This window comes from Aythya fuligula, chromosome 10, assembly GCF_009819795.1.
Source record: "Aythya fuligula isolate bAytFul2 chromosome 10, bAytFul2.pri, whole genome shotgun sequence".
Taxonomy (NCBI): Eukaryota; Metazoa; Chordata; class Aves; order Anseriformes; family Anatidae; genus Aythya; species Aythya fuligula.
Genome location: NC_045568.1, coordinates 92,758 through 112,501, shown reverse-complemented (window position 1 = coordinate 112,501; position 19,744 = coordinate 92,758). Strand labels below are relative to the sequence as shown.

At 41.6% G+C, this 19,744-nt stretch overlaps 1 protein-coding gene across 8 annotated transcripts in view; it reads left to right on the top strand.

Moving 5' to 3' along the window:
* OVCH2 (ovochymase 2) overlaps positions 1-19,744 on the top strand; it is a 60,274-nt gene that overhangs the window by 6,678 nt on the left and 33,852 nt on the right. For 7 of the 8 annotated variants that reach the window (XM_032194076.1, XM_032194077.1, XM_032194070.1 and 4 more), the window contains one exon: positions 11,083-11,210. The gene's annotated coding sequence lies outside the window, so the exon portion shown is untranslated. Of the gene's footprint in view, positions 1-711; positions 1,724-11,082; positions 11,211-19,744 lie in introns of those variants that run through there. The other variant, XM_032194074.1, reaches the window with a different exon arrangement.

Here is a 19,744-nt window from a genome sequence, read left to right as displayed (position 1 = left end):
GTATAACTTCAAAGAAAAACAAGCTAGAAGTCAAACTTGAGAAAGTACATCACCACATGGAATTGCTAGATGCCCTAAAGAATTTTTCTGAACATATCCTATTGAATAGAAAGATGTTGAAAGGTGGATTGGTAAATCAGTGGAGTTTTAAGGCAGTGCTTTGGTTCTGTCATCTAGGATAAAATATTTACTGCTACTTCACATAGCAAAATTCTCATGACTACAAACACTGGAAAGGATTATAGTGAGTGTTTTCTAATATAATGATTAAACTTTTGCTGAAGAATTCTAACTTTGTTAGTTTGGTCAAAAAATTTGATAATCTTGGAAAAGTGCTTTGGTTGGGGGAGAAGAAACCAAAGCCATATTTTTTTCTGTTCAGATATGAAGGGAATGAGGACACGGACTCCAGATAGTCGAAAACTAGAGATCTTTTATTGTTCCAATCCAGATACTATACAGCTTCTGACCCAGCTACAGGTCACACCCAGCTACACATGGCTAGCAAGCATGGCTACAGACTTCTGATTGGTGCGTTCCTTTTGATCACATGTAGCCCTCTATAGGCCCGTTTGAGCCTAGCATCTTCTTCTTATTGGTTCCCACTCCCTCTTATTCTGCCTTAGGTTACCACTCTATGCCCTTGAGTAACCTTCTTCTTAACCCTTAGTGCACCGCTGTATCAACAGCTCCAGTTTATCACCGAATGGGTCACCCATACAGATATGCTGTTTTTCACTATTATTTCTTAAACACTTTAATTTTCAGCTGAAAACTTATCAGACAATCCTCTCAAGTTTTTTTCAAAAAACGTTTGAACCTTGAAATTTATATGTGACTTGATCCAAAAACTAAAGGCTGGTAGAAATAACCCAAAACAAAGATGTGATCATCCCACAGCCCAGAAAGACTGTGAAACTGATGCCCCTGAATAACCTGAACTAGCATGTTAGGAAGGCTCTGTAGACCTCCCCAGATCCCTTTAAGTCTAACTTATTCTGTGAACCCAGCTCAGCTATTTGGAGAGGTCTGAAGATAGTTTCCCATCTCTGTATAGTACAGCCTTCAGCTCTATGACAGAGGCCAGACCCTGACAAACTCAATATCACTTCTCAGCAGGCTTGTGCCAGTTCTCCAGGGAGAAATAAGTAATTTGTTCTTTTCCATAAAATACAGAAGTAATAATTGAAGACACTTAGACACTTTTGGACAGAAGGTGGATGATTTTACAATTTTATTTTTATTTTTTTGCGGTTCCACAAAACTCCATGGTGGATGCAGACCTTCTGCGTATCTATCCACACGTACTTAAAATGGGATTAAAATGCAGTTGCAACACTCATTTATAGAAATCTTCCTTCCACCAAATTCAGTTGCTTCCTCGGGACTGGCCTTTGCACATCTTCACTTACTAAATTTAGGCCTCAATTGAAAAGCAAAGTCCACTTACCACATGGAAGGAGACAATTTTCTAGGGGAGCACTAGCAGCAACACTACTGCACAAGGTGCACCTCCACTGCGACCATGTAACAGCTCTGCCCAGCACTCTGAATGGAGCAACAGCTTTGTCATGCAGATTGTTTCCCATTTTTGCAAGTTAAGATTCCCAGGATGCATGAAACACTGCTAAGAGGACTCCTGAATGTCTCCAATCAAAAATGTGGACCCTTGGGGAGCTTCTGACCACACAGCTTTCTACATTTCAGCAATGATGCTACCAAGGTAATCCAGGTGCAGCTAGAAGTAACTGTAGGTTTTGAAAGGCTCAGTGACAGTCATTTTTCCAGAAACATTTTAAATAAAAGGTACCTTGTAGTTCATAAGTCACTTTAAAGCAGCAGGCAGAGGTGACATTGAGGATGAATCTGAGAGTAAGTGTATTAAGTGAATGACAAAGGCTATTCTAACTGAGCATTTAAATGCTTTGATCTTATGATAAAAAAGCATCTGCATCCCCTTTAATTTTGTTCTGGGTTTATATAAGCAATTTCTTTCTCTTCTTTATCACTTAACAACATGAATTTCTCCTGCACAGAGCTATACCATTGTTCCCATCAGACTTCAGAACATGACTGTGCACTGTGTTATTACACAATAAAGCAGAAACAGCAAGTTTTGGCATTCTGCCATTGCAATTTCACTTATTTTTATCTTAAGTGCAAACTGTTCGTTGCTTGGCAAAGAATAAGATGTGTGTGTTACAGCGGGGAGGGCAAAAATATGAGCTGAAAGTCGAACAGTGTACATTGTGCTCACCAGACTGTATTTTATGGGCTCAAAGTTACCCAGTATCAGCTGATCCAAGACTCACCATGGGAAAAAAAAATCACATGGGAAGCAAAGTAGAAATACTTTGTGAAATCTCCCCTCCTTGAAACACTCAGGTAGCGAAGAATAACAATATCTTTTGGTCTTTATTTACTGTTGGTTGGTTGGAAGGTGGTATTTTAAGCATTAGTTTTGTCAAAGGACACAGAAGGCAGAGCAAAGGAGTTGTCAAAAGGAGAGGCATAAACTCAGCACACTTGCTGCCTTCTACTCCACCCATTTCTCAACTGATTAGAATGAACATATGACAAGCTACAGGACCACTAGTCAAAAGAAGAGGGCTAGGAAAGAGACATAGCTTAATTTTATGGTAACTGGAAGGATCTTAAAATGATTGCTTAGTTGATGTACTCAAAAAAAATGCAAAGCAGAATAGGTACATGAAGCCAAAAGAAAGGAATGCAGCTTTTCCCATCAAGCAAGAATTAAGGACTCCATGCTCTTTCCTCATGTTGGGCAAAGAAAAATAAACAGTAAGTACAAAAATGTTGCAGATGCATAATAAAACAATCAAGTCTCATAAGTTTACATATTTCCTCCACTAGAGTGATGCAGCAAAGGCAGGCAAATGGTTTCAGAGAGAAGGCAGATCAGCTGCAATTAATTTCAGCAGCAAAGAATCAGTAGCCTAAGACCAAAATAAACACATTTGTCTAAGCGAGGAGTATCTGGGCGGGCACCATCAGAATAACCCAAATGTGATTCTGAAGAAATAAAATCCAGAAATTGATCCTAGGAAGTCTATAAATGATCATGACATGACTTTTTCAATTTGGCCTAAAAATCACCCTTATAATAATCTGGAAAAAGAAAAACAAACAAACAAAAAAACAGCCAAACAAAACAAACAAACAAACAAAACCAAAATGAAACAAGACAAAACAAAAACAAACAAACAAACAAAAAGAGGAAAAAAAAACAAACAACTTTTTTTTCATTTGGTAGAAAATTCCCCAATTCATCTACAGATGTTATATCATCATTAGCAGTCACTGATGATTGCTTCAACTGAAGAATGAATATTACAGTACCATGTGCTCAGATACTAACTTTTCAAAACTAATGCCTAATCCTGGAATTACATCAGGTCTGCATTCAGTTTCTAGCTCAGCAACAGACTTGTGGGCTTACTGATAGGGGTAATGAAGGAACAGATGGGAGGATGGGCAAAAGACCCTTGGGCTATGATAACAAATTAAAGCATTAAAGCTTTCAAGCAGAATCTACATAGATCTCAATGGGAATTTTAGTTATAGAAAACCCAAGTTCTTTCTACCTATGTCATCATAAGTCTTCAATAACTTCAGTCTTCTGGGACTGCTGTCTGTGCAGTGGGACTGACATAACAGTTCTCACAACACTGCTATCTGCTCTGCAGCAAGATCTCAATTCCTAGCCCTACTAAAACAATGCCTAACACAATGGGGACTCTGAACTCATCTGAGAGCATCAATACTCTCAAGCCATGTAGCAGTAGCATCCCACACAGGCAGCCTTTAAAGAGTCTTTCCCTGTACAGCTACAAAGACCATGCCCAAACCTCTCTCCCCATAAACAAAATGAAAAGAGGTGTTTAGTCACTTAAATGAGACTATTTGTCCTAATGATTCATTTAAACAAAATACTGTTTTATTATGGATAACTGTTTCCCATAATGAAGCATATTGGACACTGCACCCTAGGGAACTGTGTCCTGCTTTCCTGTTGTAAGGAACAAAACATTGTGTTGGCAGCCTGGGAACTTTCTTCTGACTGAACTGCTCCCACTTTGTCAGCCTTGACCTGTATGTGGAGAAAAGCACTAGGCAGAGCCCCTGCACATTCCACAGTAACGGGATCTGTAAGAACAGCCACTCAGATCTACACATATCTATGCGTATCTAACATCGAGTGTAAAGCACGTAAATCTTTGAGAAATAAAGACAAGAGGAAATTAATTCTGCTTTTGAATACTGCTACAGAACATCAGCCTGACCCAAAGATCTTTCTAGGTATCCATGGTCATTTATAGTATAGGAATGAAAAAGTGCAAGTGAAAATAAGAGTGAAGTCACTGAAAATAAGAGTGAAGTCACATAAGGGTGAAATCCCTTTCAAAGGTTGTCTTAACAGTTTTCCAAAACATTCCAAGCTATTTCTTTTCAAATTAATGCCTTGTATTAGGCTACAGTAAAACAGACGAAAAGGAGAGCGAGAATTCCTTCATAAAGAAAGGAGGCATTGGATTTCTATGAGGTTGTCCAAAAACAGGGGCAAACATGAATTTTCTCCACTTGGTCTCTATAATACTTGTATTTCTTGTCCACTTGAGCAAGAGAGTGATCTTTCTGCAGGTCCTAATTCCACTTGCAGATGTTTCCAAACAAGCTGTTATAATGCCCAGAGCACCAGCACTGGTGTTTTTGCCTGGGACAAGACACAAACAGAGCAAGAAAGACTACAGGGAGCTTGTCACCCTTGTATCCTATTAATGTTGGAGAGAAGGATTGATAGCCCTTTCTGGACTAGCAGTAATTACTCCTCAACAAAGAGGCATTTTGGAGAAATGTCACATGACATTGAGAAGTTGTGCTGTAAGCTGTGGCTCTGATGACTCAGCACTTAGCATCACTGGAATTTCATTTTAGTGGTTCCTTCACATGGCTTTTCCTTATTATGACATAAAAAGGATAAAGGCAGCAAATGATTATAGCACCTCTGTATTACCTACAGATGCATGCAGAATCTGAAATACCATTTCAGACTGTGATACCTTCCTGCACTCATTCTGCCAGCCTCTGAATGTTACTATGCCTGATGCATGTCTAAGAGCTCACTTGGTTATAGCACATCACTAGACATGGGGAAACAGGATGCCTCTGGAATTTAGCATCTAAGTCTCTTGTTCCTACTGCTGCACAAGAAAACACAAAACTACAAAGGTAAATTGAGCTTCCTGCAATTTGACAAACTGTATGAGGCTGTCACTGGAAGTACAAGAGAAGTTCCTGGCCCAAATGCTGCAGCCCACCCAAGAGACTGATAAAAGCCTGCATTGTAGCCTCCTCTAAGCAATTAGCATCACGCTGCTCTGAGCTGGTTTTGGAACTAGTTCAGGAACATGCACAAATGATGTAGCCACAACAGCAGGAGGGGTGTGCTTAATGATACTGAAGACTGTGCCTCTTAAAGAGCAGCAAGGGTATGGTCCAGCAACTAAGTTTCAGGCCTTTGGTTTATCCAAGTGTGCCAGGGTGAGCATAGGATTCAGACCCACTTTGTGCTGACTTCAGGAGCTTGGAGTAAAGGGACAGAACTTCAGAAGTTGCCCACTAACCAGTAGTGATCCACCCTCTGACTTTTCTAGAAGCAGATGGACTAATTTGGATATAACACCCTGGAACTTCATCCACCCTATAGCCATAGCAATAAGTTAATAAGGACTCAAATTATTTATTTTTGTTACCCGCTGAAGTTTAAATGTATTGCAATGGGACCTCCTCCTGGCAGTCCTAATGCTATCAATTTCTTTACCAAATGGCTGGAGAACCATTTTGTAAAGTTTTCTGCAAAGTCTCCCAATATTTCAGCGACAGTGGTACATGGCTTGAGTTGCCACTTAACAAATGCATTGCTGCTCATCTCAGTGAGATACCATTAATTACTTGCAGACAGCACCAACAGGTTTTAAACTACCTTTACTTTTTTGGGGGGAGGCTAAGGGGTGGGAAAGGGAGCACAGAGGACACACCAAATTAGTCTGATCCACACTGGACAGGAAACAGAGGTAGCAGATATTGGTATGCTATGGCCTCAGTTTCACCACTGTTCCAGTAAAGATAATGTAAGTAAAATTTAACTGAAGAAAAAAAAACAGATGAGAAAAGGATTAATCTGTAATAGCTACCAGCTATGCTCTAGCAGTTTTTCAGACATTAAAACCAAGGATTAGCATGTCAGCCTGAGGACAGTGGAGCTGTACTAAGTGCCAGCTGAAGGAAGTTCTCCTTCAAGCACCAGATTCTTCTCCACAACAGACACCACTCAGTTGAAAACCAGTACAGCTCTGACAGGTTGGGGCACTTCACTTTCACAGGTGATGGGCACCACCAATACAGACGGGATAAGACGACAGTAGAGCAGTTTAAATATATTAGGTATATTAGATAGGCCCTTAATACCTGGATAGCATACAGTTATGCAATACTTAATTGGCCTCAATTATGATTTTCATGACTGACAAGAACAACCCACAAGAAACATCCAATGTCTCCCTGTCAAGGGAGCCTGGACAGTCAGATACAAATACCACCTAATCCTTACATTTCCAAAGTTTCTAATGCTAGAAATAGTATTAAAGAGAGGCAAGGAACCAAGATGATGGCTCAGACTGCAAATGCAGCAATGAATAGCTAATACAGAAACCAGATACTGTGCTTTGTGAATGGAGGAATTGTGACTTAAAATCTCGGGACAACTAACAGGGAAAACCCTTGGAACTAACATGACCCCAATGATAGCTAGGAAAAGTGGCTGAAGAATGAGAGAAGAGGTTAAACCATCAGCAAAGTGGTCTCAAATCAGGGGAAGATGATATAGCAGGAAGGAAGATGCTGTTTCAGTTAGCAACCGACTATTATCCTGCTTGTCAACTGATCCTGGTTAATTTATGACTTCCAAGAAATAAGGCTCTAAACATGAAGCATGCTACCAAGCTGAGGGGTTCAAATAGGTCTTTTAAAAGTAGCCATGATCTATAAACCTACCCTTGTCTCTTAGAATCATAGAATATCCTGAGTTAGAAGGAGCCCAAAAGAACCTCCAAGTCCAACCCCTGGCTCTACACAGAACCAACCCAAAACCAAACCCTATGTCTGACAAAATCGTCCAAATGCTTCTTGACCTCTGGCAGGCTCGGTGCCATGCCAACTGCCCCAGGGGAACCTGTTCCAGTGACTGACCCCCCTTGTGAAGAACCTTTCCCTAAAACCCAGCCTGACACCCCCCCGTCCCAGCTCCATGCCATTCCCTCGGGTCCTGTCGGTGTCCCCAGAGAGCGGAGCTCAGTGCCTCCTCCTCCGCTCTCCTCACGAGGGAGCTGCAGGCCACCATCAGGTCTCCCCTCAGCCTGCTCTGCTCTGGGCTGAACGAACCCAGACCTCACCCACTCCTCATACATCTCGCCCTCCAAACCCTTCACCATTTTCATAGCCCTCCTTTGGACACTAATAGTTTTATGCCCTTGTATTGTAGCACACAGAGCCACACACAGTGCTTGAGATGAGACTGCACCACAGCAGATGGGGAAAATCCCTTCCCTCAACCAGCTAGCTACACCATGCCTGATGCACCTGAGGAGACAGCTGGCCCTTTTGGCCAGGGCACACCGACACATTCATCTTGCCATCAACAAGAGAACCCAAGTTGTGACTGACATGCGAAGTAAGAGTCCTGGCCAGCACAGCAGTTGAATGTGAATAGAAAAACAAGGCACTTGAATTTAGTCTTTGTCCTGTACTCACAAATTCCCTTTCTTCTGACTAATCAGACACAATAAACACTCTTGGAACTAGGTGTCATGGCTGATGAATGTTAGGTTGATTATCAGGGACAAGTTGTGCCAAGGGATATAATGATGAGCTGATGGATTCTGAACAGGCTTTTCTTTATTCACATTAGGCTTTTGTGGCTCATGTCCTTTACCAGAAAAGGTGAACGGTTCTCCCCTGAGAAATCCTCAGCAAGAGAAAAACAAAAACAAAACAAAACAATACAAAACAACAAAACAAAACAAAACAAAAACAAACAAACAAACAAAAAACACAACTTTTTCTGATGAGGAACCTAAGAAACCTATTCTTCCACTCCCCAGCTTTCTTGCTAACATGCAAACATCAAAAGTTACATGCAGGATGAGATCATGTCGGTGATCTCAATCTGAATGTTACCATATGGGTTAATAATTTTGCTGGCTTCCAGACTGGAAGTAGTTTAAATTTTCCATAAGTTCAGCGGCCCACTGTAAGAAAACAAAACACTCCCTAAATTTTAGACAATCTCTGGTGCAATTCCAGTGCAATCAAAGAAGCCACATGATGCAAAGAAAGTAGCAATTTCTTTGCATCTCAGACAAGACTAAGGTTACATGGGCCATATATACAAAAAGAGTTTCTTCCAAGTCAAAAATGAAACTAAACATTGACAAAAAGCAAAAACAGTTCAGGCTACATTCAAATACTACACTTATATTTGTTAACACCTACATTTCATATACATCAAGGACACAGTAATGAAATAAAATACTCAAAATCTCCTTTCTGCCCCAAGCCATGATCAAATTTAATCCTAAGGTAAGGTTTTCCATTTTTTAAAATATATTATATAACTGGATCTGAAATTTGCATATGTGCACATCAGCTGTAAATAGCTTACAGCAATGGATTCCATCTATGGGTAGTAACTGAGGTCTGGAATCTGGTTTTATAACCCTTTAGAACTAGAGGATTATGCTCATTATTATTAAAAAACAAAAACAAACAAACAAAAACAAAAGCAAAGCAAAACAAAACAAAAACAAACAACAACAAAAAAAACACTAAGGTCCCTTCTGTTGAAGGGTTTGGACTTTTTTGGAAACGTAACCTATTGAAATCTTTATGCAATATGAAATTGTTCTGGTACACTGTACTCGTGGAAGCAGATAAAGCTTTTAGTGAGATGGAGTTTTCATTGCTTTTGCATCTAGTAAAACATTGTTGAAATTAACAATTCTCTGCGTAAGAGTTCAGGAAAATGAAGGAAGAAGTAATGCATGTAATTCTTCCGGACTTTGTAGATGGAATAAGTACAATAAGAATCGAATGACATAATGAGGATTTAATATTTTTAACTACTTAAGTAGACTTTTGTAGTATAGTGCCTCTATATAAATAGTGGTGATAATTCTCCCTGTACAAGTTTGGCAGTGTTGTCAGTAGCTTGCTATATGTACTTAGTTGCATAGCAAAGCTTATTAATTGTCTAATATAAGGCATAGTTCTTGCCTGTAACTTTGCACAGGACTTATCACAGCAGAACCATCTCTTCTCAAAAGCAGATCAGTACATTTAAAATCTTAAAGCCATTGAAAATATACACCCAGCAGGTCTTTCCAATTACTCTGGAAGAACAAGCACAGGGAGTACCACCTGAATATGACAGGGCACTTCTTTATTGTGAGGGTGACAGAGCAGTGGAACAGGTTGCCCAGAGAGGTTGTAGAGTCTCCTTCTCTGGAGATACTCAAAACCCACTTGGATGCCATCCTGCACAATGTGCTTTAGGTGATCCTGCTTGGCAGGGGGGTTGGACTAGCTGATCTTCAGAAGTCCCTTCCAACCTCAACCATTCTGTGATTCTGTAACAGAAAGTAGCATGAAACATTGAAGCTGTAACTCGCGTGTTTCTCCAGCAATTCATTTTCTGCTACTGCTTCTTAGAAAGCTACAGAGGAGGTAGAGCTGATGAGGGCAGGGAGGTATAAAGAGATCACTTCAGTTAAAGCTTCTTAAAACTTAACATGAAGCACCCTTGACATAGTCTCTGTCTCACAAACCAAAAATAAGTAAACAGTATACTTTCACTGAAAAGTATAAAAAACTATTGTTGAACAGAGGACCTGAGTAAGAGTGAATGAAACTTCTCTGAAGAAATATCTTATTCTTCCCATTGTTCCATCCACTCCCCTCCCAGATTTTGATAGTTTTTCCAGAATTAGGTATGTTATTTTCTGAAACACAGTAGAACTGTGTATTTATTGTTGCTAACTACATTTTATAGCATAAGCTGTAGTCAATTTCTGACTTGCCCTGTTCGGTGACATTTCACTATCAGCTTGTTCAAATGTCATTAAATACAGTATTTTTAGTAGTTAAGCATCAGATTTCCCATCTCTGCTCAGTGAATTATTTTTTACTGCTCTTTTAACATGTCAAAGCTGATCACTCTGAGCACTGCTAGAAATTTAGTGGGAACATGTAACCCAGGAGGGATTGGGAACAACAGAGGAGTGAAACTTGCAGAAACAGTAAACAAACTGTTGTATTAGCTTGCAATTTCATAGAACAGTCCAATTAGACAGGTTCTAACAGAGCAATGTTTAAGTACTTTGTTCAGAAACTGTGAGCTAGAGGTTTTATTGTCTCTACTGGGACTTAACTGGCTGCAATACTATAGTATCATTTGAGATGGAGGTAATGGGCATCAGTGAGAAACTGAAGTTGTGAAGTTACCATAGTAACTTCCGCAGTAGATATTCTTATGACTCTTTTTAAAACATAGTGGTACAACTATAAGCACAGTTAAAAGAACTGCATCTCTATCAGTGAACATGGTACAGAGCAGTGTGCTTATTCTATAGCATGTGAGAATTATTTCCTGGCTGGATGAAAACAATAGAAAATCATTACTTCTAGAGTGGAGTTCTTTACGGAGAGATGAAATGTGAAACTAGTGCACTTGGAAGCTGAGGGAAGAATATTACTGAAGAGGAAAAATAAGGCATGGAATGGTTGAAATTTGCAGGAGATTGATTGTATGAGAAGCTGGTGGTTGGGTCATAGATGGATCTAAATGTGAATCATTCTTATGATTAAGGACAAAAATATTTGTCATTGCAATGAAATTAATCTGATAGAAGGGTAGTTATTTTCTTAGAAGGGTAGTTAGTTTTTTACATCTATCAGAAATGATTGACTTCCTTGGCAATTAATAGTGAAAGCTTTTATTTTATGCAGACTTTTAATTTTGATTTTCGACAACTACATTGGGCAGAATACATGGAACACTATTGCATGGGAACAAAGAAATATGCATTGAAGGGAGAAATGTCTGGCCTCCCTGCAGCTTGGAAACACTTGAATAAGTAAGTGTGCATCTTATTTTTGTTTCTCTGTCTTTGTCAAGTTTTGCTTTTCCATTTTATAATTTACTGTTCTTTATAGCACTTGTTTAGTTCCACCAGAGTTCTTCTATTCCAGGCATGTTGTCTAAAGCATTTCCTAATGCTTTTGTCAGGTGCCATCTTTCTTCTTTCATTTGTAGATCTTGCTTTGTTCTCTGTATTAGTAATCCTAGTATGTCTGGGTTTATGCGTATAGCTCTGATCACTAGTGTATACTGGAATCCAGGTTTCTGATGTGTATACTTTCTGGAACATCAAAAAGGTACACAGTAATATAGGGTAATAATGGTTTGTTCAACTACGGTGGTTTAATACAACAATAATTGTTTCTTTTGGGAACATGACTGCTGGAAGCAGGCAAGTAAACAGGCATGGACTTTCCACCTCAGCACAGGAAACTTTGATGTTGGTGCTGTAAGATGAAGTCTTTTAGCCTCTTCTCTGTGGCTTAATTTCTCCAATTTGAATGTATTGTAATTATTCAGAACTTTGATGGCATAGTTCCATTTGTTTTATTCTTGGGCGATTCATAGAGACAGTTGATAATCTTTTTGATTTTTCTCTTTAAAGAATGAAAAAAGAACAATTTATCTTGTTCTGCAATATTGCTTATCTGTTATGCTGACAACCTGAAGGAAACGGGCAAACAGGGCGTGGCACGTCGAAGGGCGCGGCAGTTTGCGCGGGCAGGGCGAGCGGGGGGCCCATCGTCGCTCTGTTGCAGCTGCCTCTCCCTTCGGTGCTTGTAACCTGCTTGCGTAGAACCTGACCATGGTATCGACCAGGCAGAAAACCGTGGCCTCCGCATCTCGTGAGGCATCTCCAGCCACGGTCACCAGTGTGGCTACTCAGACGGAGGGCTCGGGGAAACACGCAGCCGTCCAGGTCCTGGGCTGCAGAGTGTGCCCCAGCCTTCTGTCGGTCTCTGACAGCAGTGGTGGGTATGCCTGTGGGAGATGTGCCCAGGTTGAAGAACTGCTCGGCCAGGTAGCGGAGCTCCGGGAGGAGGTGAACAGGCTCAGGAGCATCAGGGAATCAGAGAGGGAAATTGACTGGTGGAGGTGCGCTCTACCCTCTCTGAGGCAGGTTCACGAGACTGCCACGGCACAGGCGTCTCCTGTTACGCAGAAGACGGAGGTTCACTCCTCCAGCCAGGCAGCGGGAGGAGACCTAGATCAAGGGGGGGAATGGAGGCAGGTGCCTATTCGGGGTGGTAGGCGAGCCCTCTCTCTGCCCACCTCACCTTCTCATCTACCCTTAAATAATCGATATGAAGGACTAGAGCAAGACAATCTAAATGACAAAGTAGACAAACACCCGTCCCAGTTGGAGGGGGCGCCTAAGACAAGGCGACCTACACGTCGCATTGCCACATCATCCTTCAAAAAAGAAAGAAGGGCTATTGTTATGGGGGGCTCCCTCCTGAAAGGGACAGAGGGACCGATATGCCGACCGGACCCAACCCGCAGAGAAGTCTGTTGCCTCCCTGGGGCTCGGGTGAGAGACTTTGCCAAGAAAGTCAAGCGCCTGGTACGGCCCACTGACTACTACCCGCTACTGGTCTTTCAGACTGGTAGCGATGAAGTAGCAACGAGAAGTCCGAAGGCGATCAAAAGAGACTTTAGGGATTTGGGGCGACTACTTAGAGGATCAGGGGCGCAGGTGGTGTTTGCCTCTGTCCTTCCGATAGGGGGGATCGAAGCTGAAAGACGTACTGTTCGCATAAACTCGTGGCTTCGAGACTGGTGTGACCGGCAGAATTTCGGTTTCTTTGATCATGGGAAGGTCTATGCTACACCGGGCCTGATGGCACCGGATGGGATGCGCCTCTCTCGGAGAGGGGTAAGGATCTTAGGTCAGGAGTTGGCAGGGCTGATAGATAGGGCTTTAAACTAGAGTCGAAGGGGGAAGGGGCTAAAACCAGGCGAGCCGGTGAAGACCTAAGGGATGGTATGCTAGAATCAGAGGGGCTGTGTGCCAGTGGGGTCCTTTGGTCAGATCCACAAGGTGCTGAGTGTAAGGAGACGCACCTGAAGTGCTTTTACACAAACGCACGCAGTATGAGGAATAAAATAGATGAGCTAGAAGTCCTGGCCCAGTCCCGCAACTATGACATCATCGGCATAAGCGAAACCTGGTGGGATGAGTCCTGTGACTGGGGTGTTGCGATAGATGGTTACAGGCTCTTCAGGAGGGACAGGCAGGGTAGGCGAGGTGGTGGGGTGGCGATGTATGTGAAGCAGGGGCTGGACTGTGTGGAACTTCAGGTCGGCGATGGCAAAGTTGAGAGCCTCTGGGTAAGGATCAAGGGACGAACGAATAAAGGGGATGTCGTTGTGGGAGTCTATTACAGACCGCCTGGCCAGGACGATAGCGCCGATAAATTATTCTTTACAGAACTAAGAGAGGCCTCGAGATTAACTCCCCTTGTCCTTATGGGGGACTTCAACTTGCCGGACGTTAACTGGGAGTGCCACACGGCTGACACGAGCAAGTCCAGGAGGTTCATGAAGCACCTAGATGATAACTTCTTGGTACAGGTGCTAACGGAGCCAACTAGGAAAGGTGCCCTCCTAGACCTGTTGCTAGAAAACAGAGAGGGTCTGGTGGGAGATGTGGTGATTGGTGGCCGCCTCGGTCATAGCGACCATGAAGTGGTTGAGTTCAAAATTTATGGTGACAGAAGGAAAAGTGCCACCAAAACCTCATCCCTAGATATGGGGAAAGTGGACTTCAGGCTGCTCAGGGAACTAGTCAGCAAGGTCCCCTGGGAAACTGCTCTTGAAGGCCTCGATGTCCACCAGTGCTGGTCACTCTTTAAGCGATGCCTCCTAGAAGCACAAGATAAGGCAATTCCAAAATATCGCAAGTCAGGCAGGCGGGGCAGGAGGCCGGCGTGGCTGACCAGGAACATTCTAATGGAGATTAGGCGGAAACAGAGAGTGTTTCGCTACTGGAAGGAGGGCCAGGCGTCATGGAAAGAATACAGGGATGCTGTTCGTGTTTGTAGGGAGAAAGTTCGAGTGGCCAAAGCACAGCTAGAGTTGAAGCTGGCTGTGTCTGTGAGAGAAAATAAAAAGGGTTTTTTTAGATATGTAAATGGAAAAAGGAGAACTAAAGAAAACATAGGGCCGCTCCTTGATAGGGAAGGTCTCCTCACAGACGATGACGTAGGCAAAGCAGAGACGCTTAACGCCTTCTTTGCCTCTGTCTTCAATGCCGATGATGGGCTTCGGGACCCAGGGTGCCCTGAGCTGGAGGACCGGGACGGTGGGGATGACAAACTCCCAACTGACCCTGAACGTGTGCGGGATTTGCTACTCCACCTGGATCCCTACAAGTCCATGGGTCCGGATGGGATTCATCCCCGGGTGCTGAAAGAGCTGGCGGATGTCATTGCGGAACCTCTATCAATTATTTTTCAACGATCCTGGGAATTTGGAGAGGTCCCAGTAGACTGGAAGCTGGCAAATGTTGTGCCAATTTTCAAGAAGGGTCAGAAAGAAGACCCTAGCAATTACAGGCCTGTCAGTCTCACGTCAGTGCCTGGTAAAATCATGGAGAAGTTGGTTCTTGGACTCATTGAGGCGCACCTGGGGGACAAAGCAGTTATTGGTCCCAGCCAGCATGGGTTTGTGAAGGGTAGGTCCTGCCTAACTAACCTGATTTCCTTTTATGATAAGATCACCCGTATGGTGGACCAAGGGAAACCAGCTGATGTGATTTTTTTGGACTTCAGCAAGGCTTTTGACACGGTTTCCCATAGGATCCTACTGGACAAAATGTCCACCATAGAGCTAAATAAAAACATCATACGATGGGTGAGCAATTGGCTAACGGGCAGGGCCCAAAGGGTTATGGTAAATGGAGCTGCGTCAGGCTGGCGGGCGGTCACCAGTGGGGTCCCTCAAGGCTCCATTTTAGGGCCGGTACTTTTCAATATTTTTATAAATGATCTGGATGTAGGAATAGAGGGTATTTTGAGCAAGTTTGCTGATGACACCAAACTTGGAGGAGTTGTGGACTCAAGTGAGGGCGTAAAGGCCTTACAGAGGGATCTGGACAGGTTGGAGAGCTGGGCGATCACCAACCGCATGAAGTTCAATAAGAGCAAGTGCCGGGTCCTGCACCTGGGACGGGGAAACCCTGGCTGCACGTACAGACTGGGCGATGAGACGCTGGAGAGCAGCCTAGAAGAGAGGGATCTGGGGGTCGTGGTAGACAGCAAGTTGAATATGAGCCAGCAGTGTGCCCTGGCAGCCAGGAGGGCCAATCGTATCCTGGGGTGCATCAAGCACGGCATCGCTAGTAGGTCAAGGGAGGTGATTGTCCCGCTCTACTCTGCGCTGGTGCGGCCTCACCTCGAGTACTGTGTGCAGTTCTGGGCACCACAGTATAAAAAGGACATGAAACTGTTGGAAAGTGTCCAGAGGAGGGCTACGAAGATGGTGAAAGGCCTTGAGGGGAAGACGTACGAGGAACGGCTGAGGTCACTGGGCCTGTTCAGCCTGGAGAAGAGGAGGCTGAGGGGAGACCTCATCGCAGTCTACAACTTCCTCGTAAGGGGTTGTCAAGAGGCAGGAGACCTTTTCTCCATTAACACTAGTGACAGGACCCGCGGGAACGGGGTTAAGCTGAGGCAGGGGAAATTTAGGCTGGACGTCAGGAGGGGGTTCTTCACAGAGAGGGTGGTTGCACACTGGAACAGGCTCCCCAGGGAAGTGGTCACTGCACCGAGCCTGTCTGAATTTAAGAAGAGATTGGACTGTGAACTTAGGCACATGGTCTGAACTTTTGGGTAGACCTGTGCGGTGTCGAGAGTTGGACTTGATGATCCTTAAGGGTCCCTTCCAACTCAGGATATTCTATGATTCTATGATTCTATGATTCTATGAAAGTGGACTAGGTCATCTTCAAAAGAGATTGGCATGGCACAATCTCAGTGAGAATTCTGACCAAACTTGCCAGTGTTAACCTTACAACAGCATATTCAGAGACACAGCTGTAATACATGCTTGTAATATACACATGGTATAGCAACAAAGTAATCTGAATTTATGTGAGAAATTATGGGCTTCAGCTAGATGTGTTGTAGGCCTGAATTACACATTTACAGGCAATTTTTAATGGGAATGAAGGTTTCCCGGATTTCCAGAGATTAATTCTGAATCTCAGCTAGGACTTGACTGACAGAATTAACACTGATAGAAAAAAAGATTGAAAAAAAGTGAGGGATCTAAAGGACTAAGTGAATATGCTTGTATGTTTACTTTGACTACATTTTTCCTGAATTCTCTTATGATGTGTCTCTTTTCAAAAAAAAAAGAAAAAATACGAATAAATTTAAAATCTCAAATATACTCTTTAAAGATGGTGATCTTTGATAATGGTGGGCATAGCTGAAGAGGTGTCCCCTTCTAGTTTTGGACTTAGATGCAGTTCGGAAATGCACTGAATACAATTGACATTCTTTGTACAAAGGATTCTGCCAAAATAACACCCAGTATGCCTGTACAGTGACATAAGGCCAGTGAGTATTTTCTTAAGAAGATCTGCCTTTCAAATACAAATTGTTATGGTCTACTGAACCAAAGATGTCATGTTCTTTTTAAGAAATCTGAGCAAATTCTGGTTTCAAGTCATCTTGGAGCTTCTATTTTTACATGAGAAAGTTGCTAAAAATCACAGATACCCTAAAACAGCACTTCCTTTTTCCTAATCCTTAAAGGATTAAGAAGGAAGTTCTCTGAGAAAGAACGAGTTTAAAATTGCCATGGAGACTATGAACTTTGCAGCTGGAAAAATCTTAAACTTTTTTGTCAGCAGTAATAGATGCTTCTACAAATACATCGTTTTAAATACATACCTATAAATGCTTGGAAGGGAGCTAGGGTGAAATTAGCCTGGTTTTGGGTGAATGTCTGTCTTAAGGTGAGTCAATGTGGCATTCAAAGGTTTTACCAAGCAAATTCTGAAGCAGTAATATAAGTAGTTAGCTACAAGGCTGGTTCTATTCCTGAATTTTCATGCTTCTCTTTGAGCAGCGAACAACTGAAAAGGCCTTCTCTGCTTGTTCTTCAATTTACTAGCTTACTTAATGCACTAACTTAATACAAATTTAATAAAGTATCTTGAGATGAATAGATGAACAAATTAAATTCTACATTAGAAGTTATTTTAATGTTCTTTTCCCTGTAGTTCTTGGTACCTTGGCTTTTATGTTTTGTTTTCTTTTGTTTTCTTTTGTTTTCTTTTGTTTTCTTTTTCCCCACTTAGGTTAAGGAATATATGCTATGGATTCAATACAATTCTTGTGATCCTGATCTGGCGTATCTTTATTGCAAGATCACAAAAGGCGAGAAATATCTGGTACTTTGTGATTAGTCTGTGTTACAAGCTCCTCTCGTACTTCAGAGCCTCCAGTACTATGAGATACTGAAGAAGAGACCTGAACATTAGGGCATGTATGCATATGGTGGTCTAACTACACAAAGCCTGTAATCATCTCACATTTTGTAAAAGCATAATTTCATCTTAAATTGGAGTGCAAAATATGTGGTATGGTATATGTACCGTTAGTTGTATATCTTCCAGAAGACATAGAAAATAAAATGGTTGAGTGCCGGTCTGAATTGGCATTAGACGAGTATTTAAATAACTTTAATTCATTGGCCTGGGGAGAGAATGTTTTAGACCACTGACCAACATAACTGTGCAATTTGGAACGTTTTGATTGAAGTCTGCTTAACGTACTTATTTTTTTCTTTTAATTTTTACACCACATAGAGGAAGGTAAATATTGTCAACATAATTGCTAGTTTATTGACCTATTTATTTGAAATCCTAAAACTACAAAGGATTTTGAGTTTCAGAAGTGTATAAAAGCTGGTGGATATCCTGGAAAAAACTAGTGGAAGACTTCTATAATTTCTTTACTTTTGCCACTTCTTCCCTTCTCAAAGTAGGATCATAAAGGTGACTACTTTGATTTTAAAAGGAAAAAAAACCCTCCCTTCATTATGGAAAAGCCTTTTGTCCTATCTATTTTTCAGAATGCACTCAGTGATTCAGTTCTGTGATCAAAATTAGCCCAAAATTTCGCTTAAAATCTGTGTTTGGCAGCATGAGCAATTTGCTTTTCCAAAAGCAGAACTGATCCTATCATTGAAAAGATGCAAGGGAACATTACCATGAGGGGGAAAAATATTCATTGATCAACCATCCTCTTTTTTTTAGTGATTTTTGTTGGGAATACAGAGCCAGCACTTGATTGTTACATTTCCGACTTCAAAAGGTAAATGTATTTAAAAAGAATTTATTATGCCTAGTTGCTACTTATATTACTGGTAACTGTAGTTGGACAAACTGTAGGCCTTTATTGATAGATAGCCGTTCTTAAATTCTAAGTAATGCTGGCAAATACTTCATGAATTAATAGCTTTTTAAAAACTCTGAGCTATGAAATTTGATGCATGGATAGACCAATGCATAAGCACACTCTCATCCCTGCCCCAATAAAACCCTTTTGTTTCACTGGGCAAGCAGAGCAAGAGGCATCTTGCTTCAAAGTTTGAAATATGTTAACAGTTTTTCATCTATTACTTAGATTTCTTCAGATTTAAACCTAATAATTTAAACTCTTTCTGTGTAATTTGTTTTGGTAGGTAAAACTCAGACAAATAACAAGTTGTAAGAAAAGCCTGAGTCCCTGTTTAAGGCAATACATAAAGATTCCTTGAAACTCTGGTTGCACAGAATTCTATTTGAGAGCACTGTTCCTCTTACTGATGCACCCTTGCCCAGTGCTTTTTCATTAAAATCAATTTATACTGTGTGTGAATGTTCTTGAATCTGCTTGGAAAGGCAAATAATAACTTAATTTCACAAGAGCTACATTTTACTAGCCCTTGGTAGTTTTTTGTCCTATTTGAATTAAGTATGTAAAGAACTTATTTTGCTATTCTTGTGGAAACTTACTTTAAAGAGAACACCTTTCATGCAGGTATATATCATTTTGAAAAGATAATGGCTTCCTTGTTGAAGCTAAGTATTATGTAGTTAGTAGTTCAGCTGTAATTCCTTTTTAAATTGACATGTGTGTGTATATATATGTAAGGCTAGCAATGGAAAGCCTAAATGTTCTAGGACCACACCTTGTGTGAGTGACCTGACTGTGGCTGAAAATAAATTATGGCTTCTGTGACTGAAGATGTTATCCTTTAACAAGTACAATAGGTATGTTACATTTTAACTTACCTCCCCAAACATCTTACTAGATCTGAAAGTATGCTTAAGCATTCCTGCACTGCAGATGTTTTTTCAGAGGTGACTACAATCCAATGATGTCCCTCTACCTGTGTTGGCATGTGACTGAAGTTTGCAAAAATGCATGCATCATATTCTGAAAATTATGTCTGTGAAGCAGTTGACTTAGAATTTTTGTTCTTTATCACCATTACACGTGATACTTTTAATGTTGATTTGTTAATACTGGG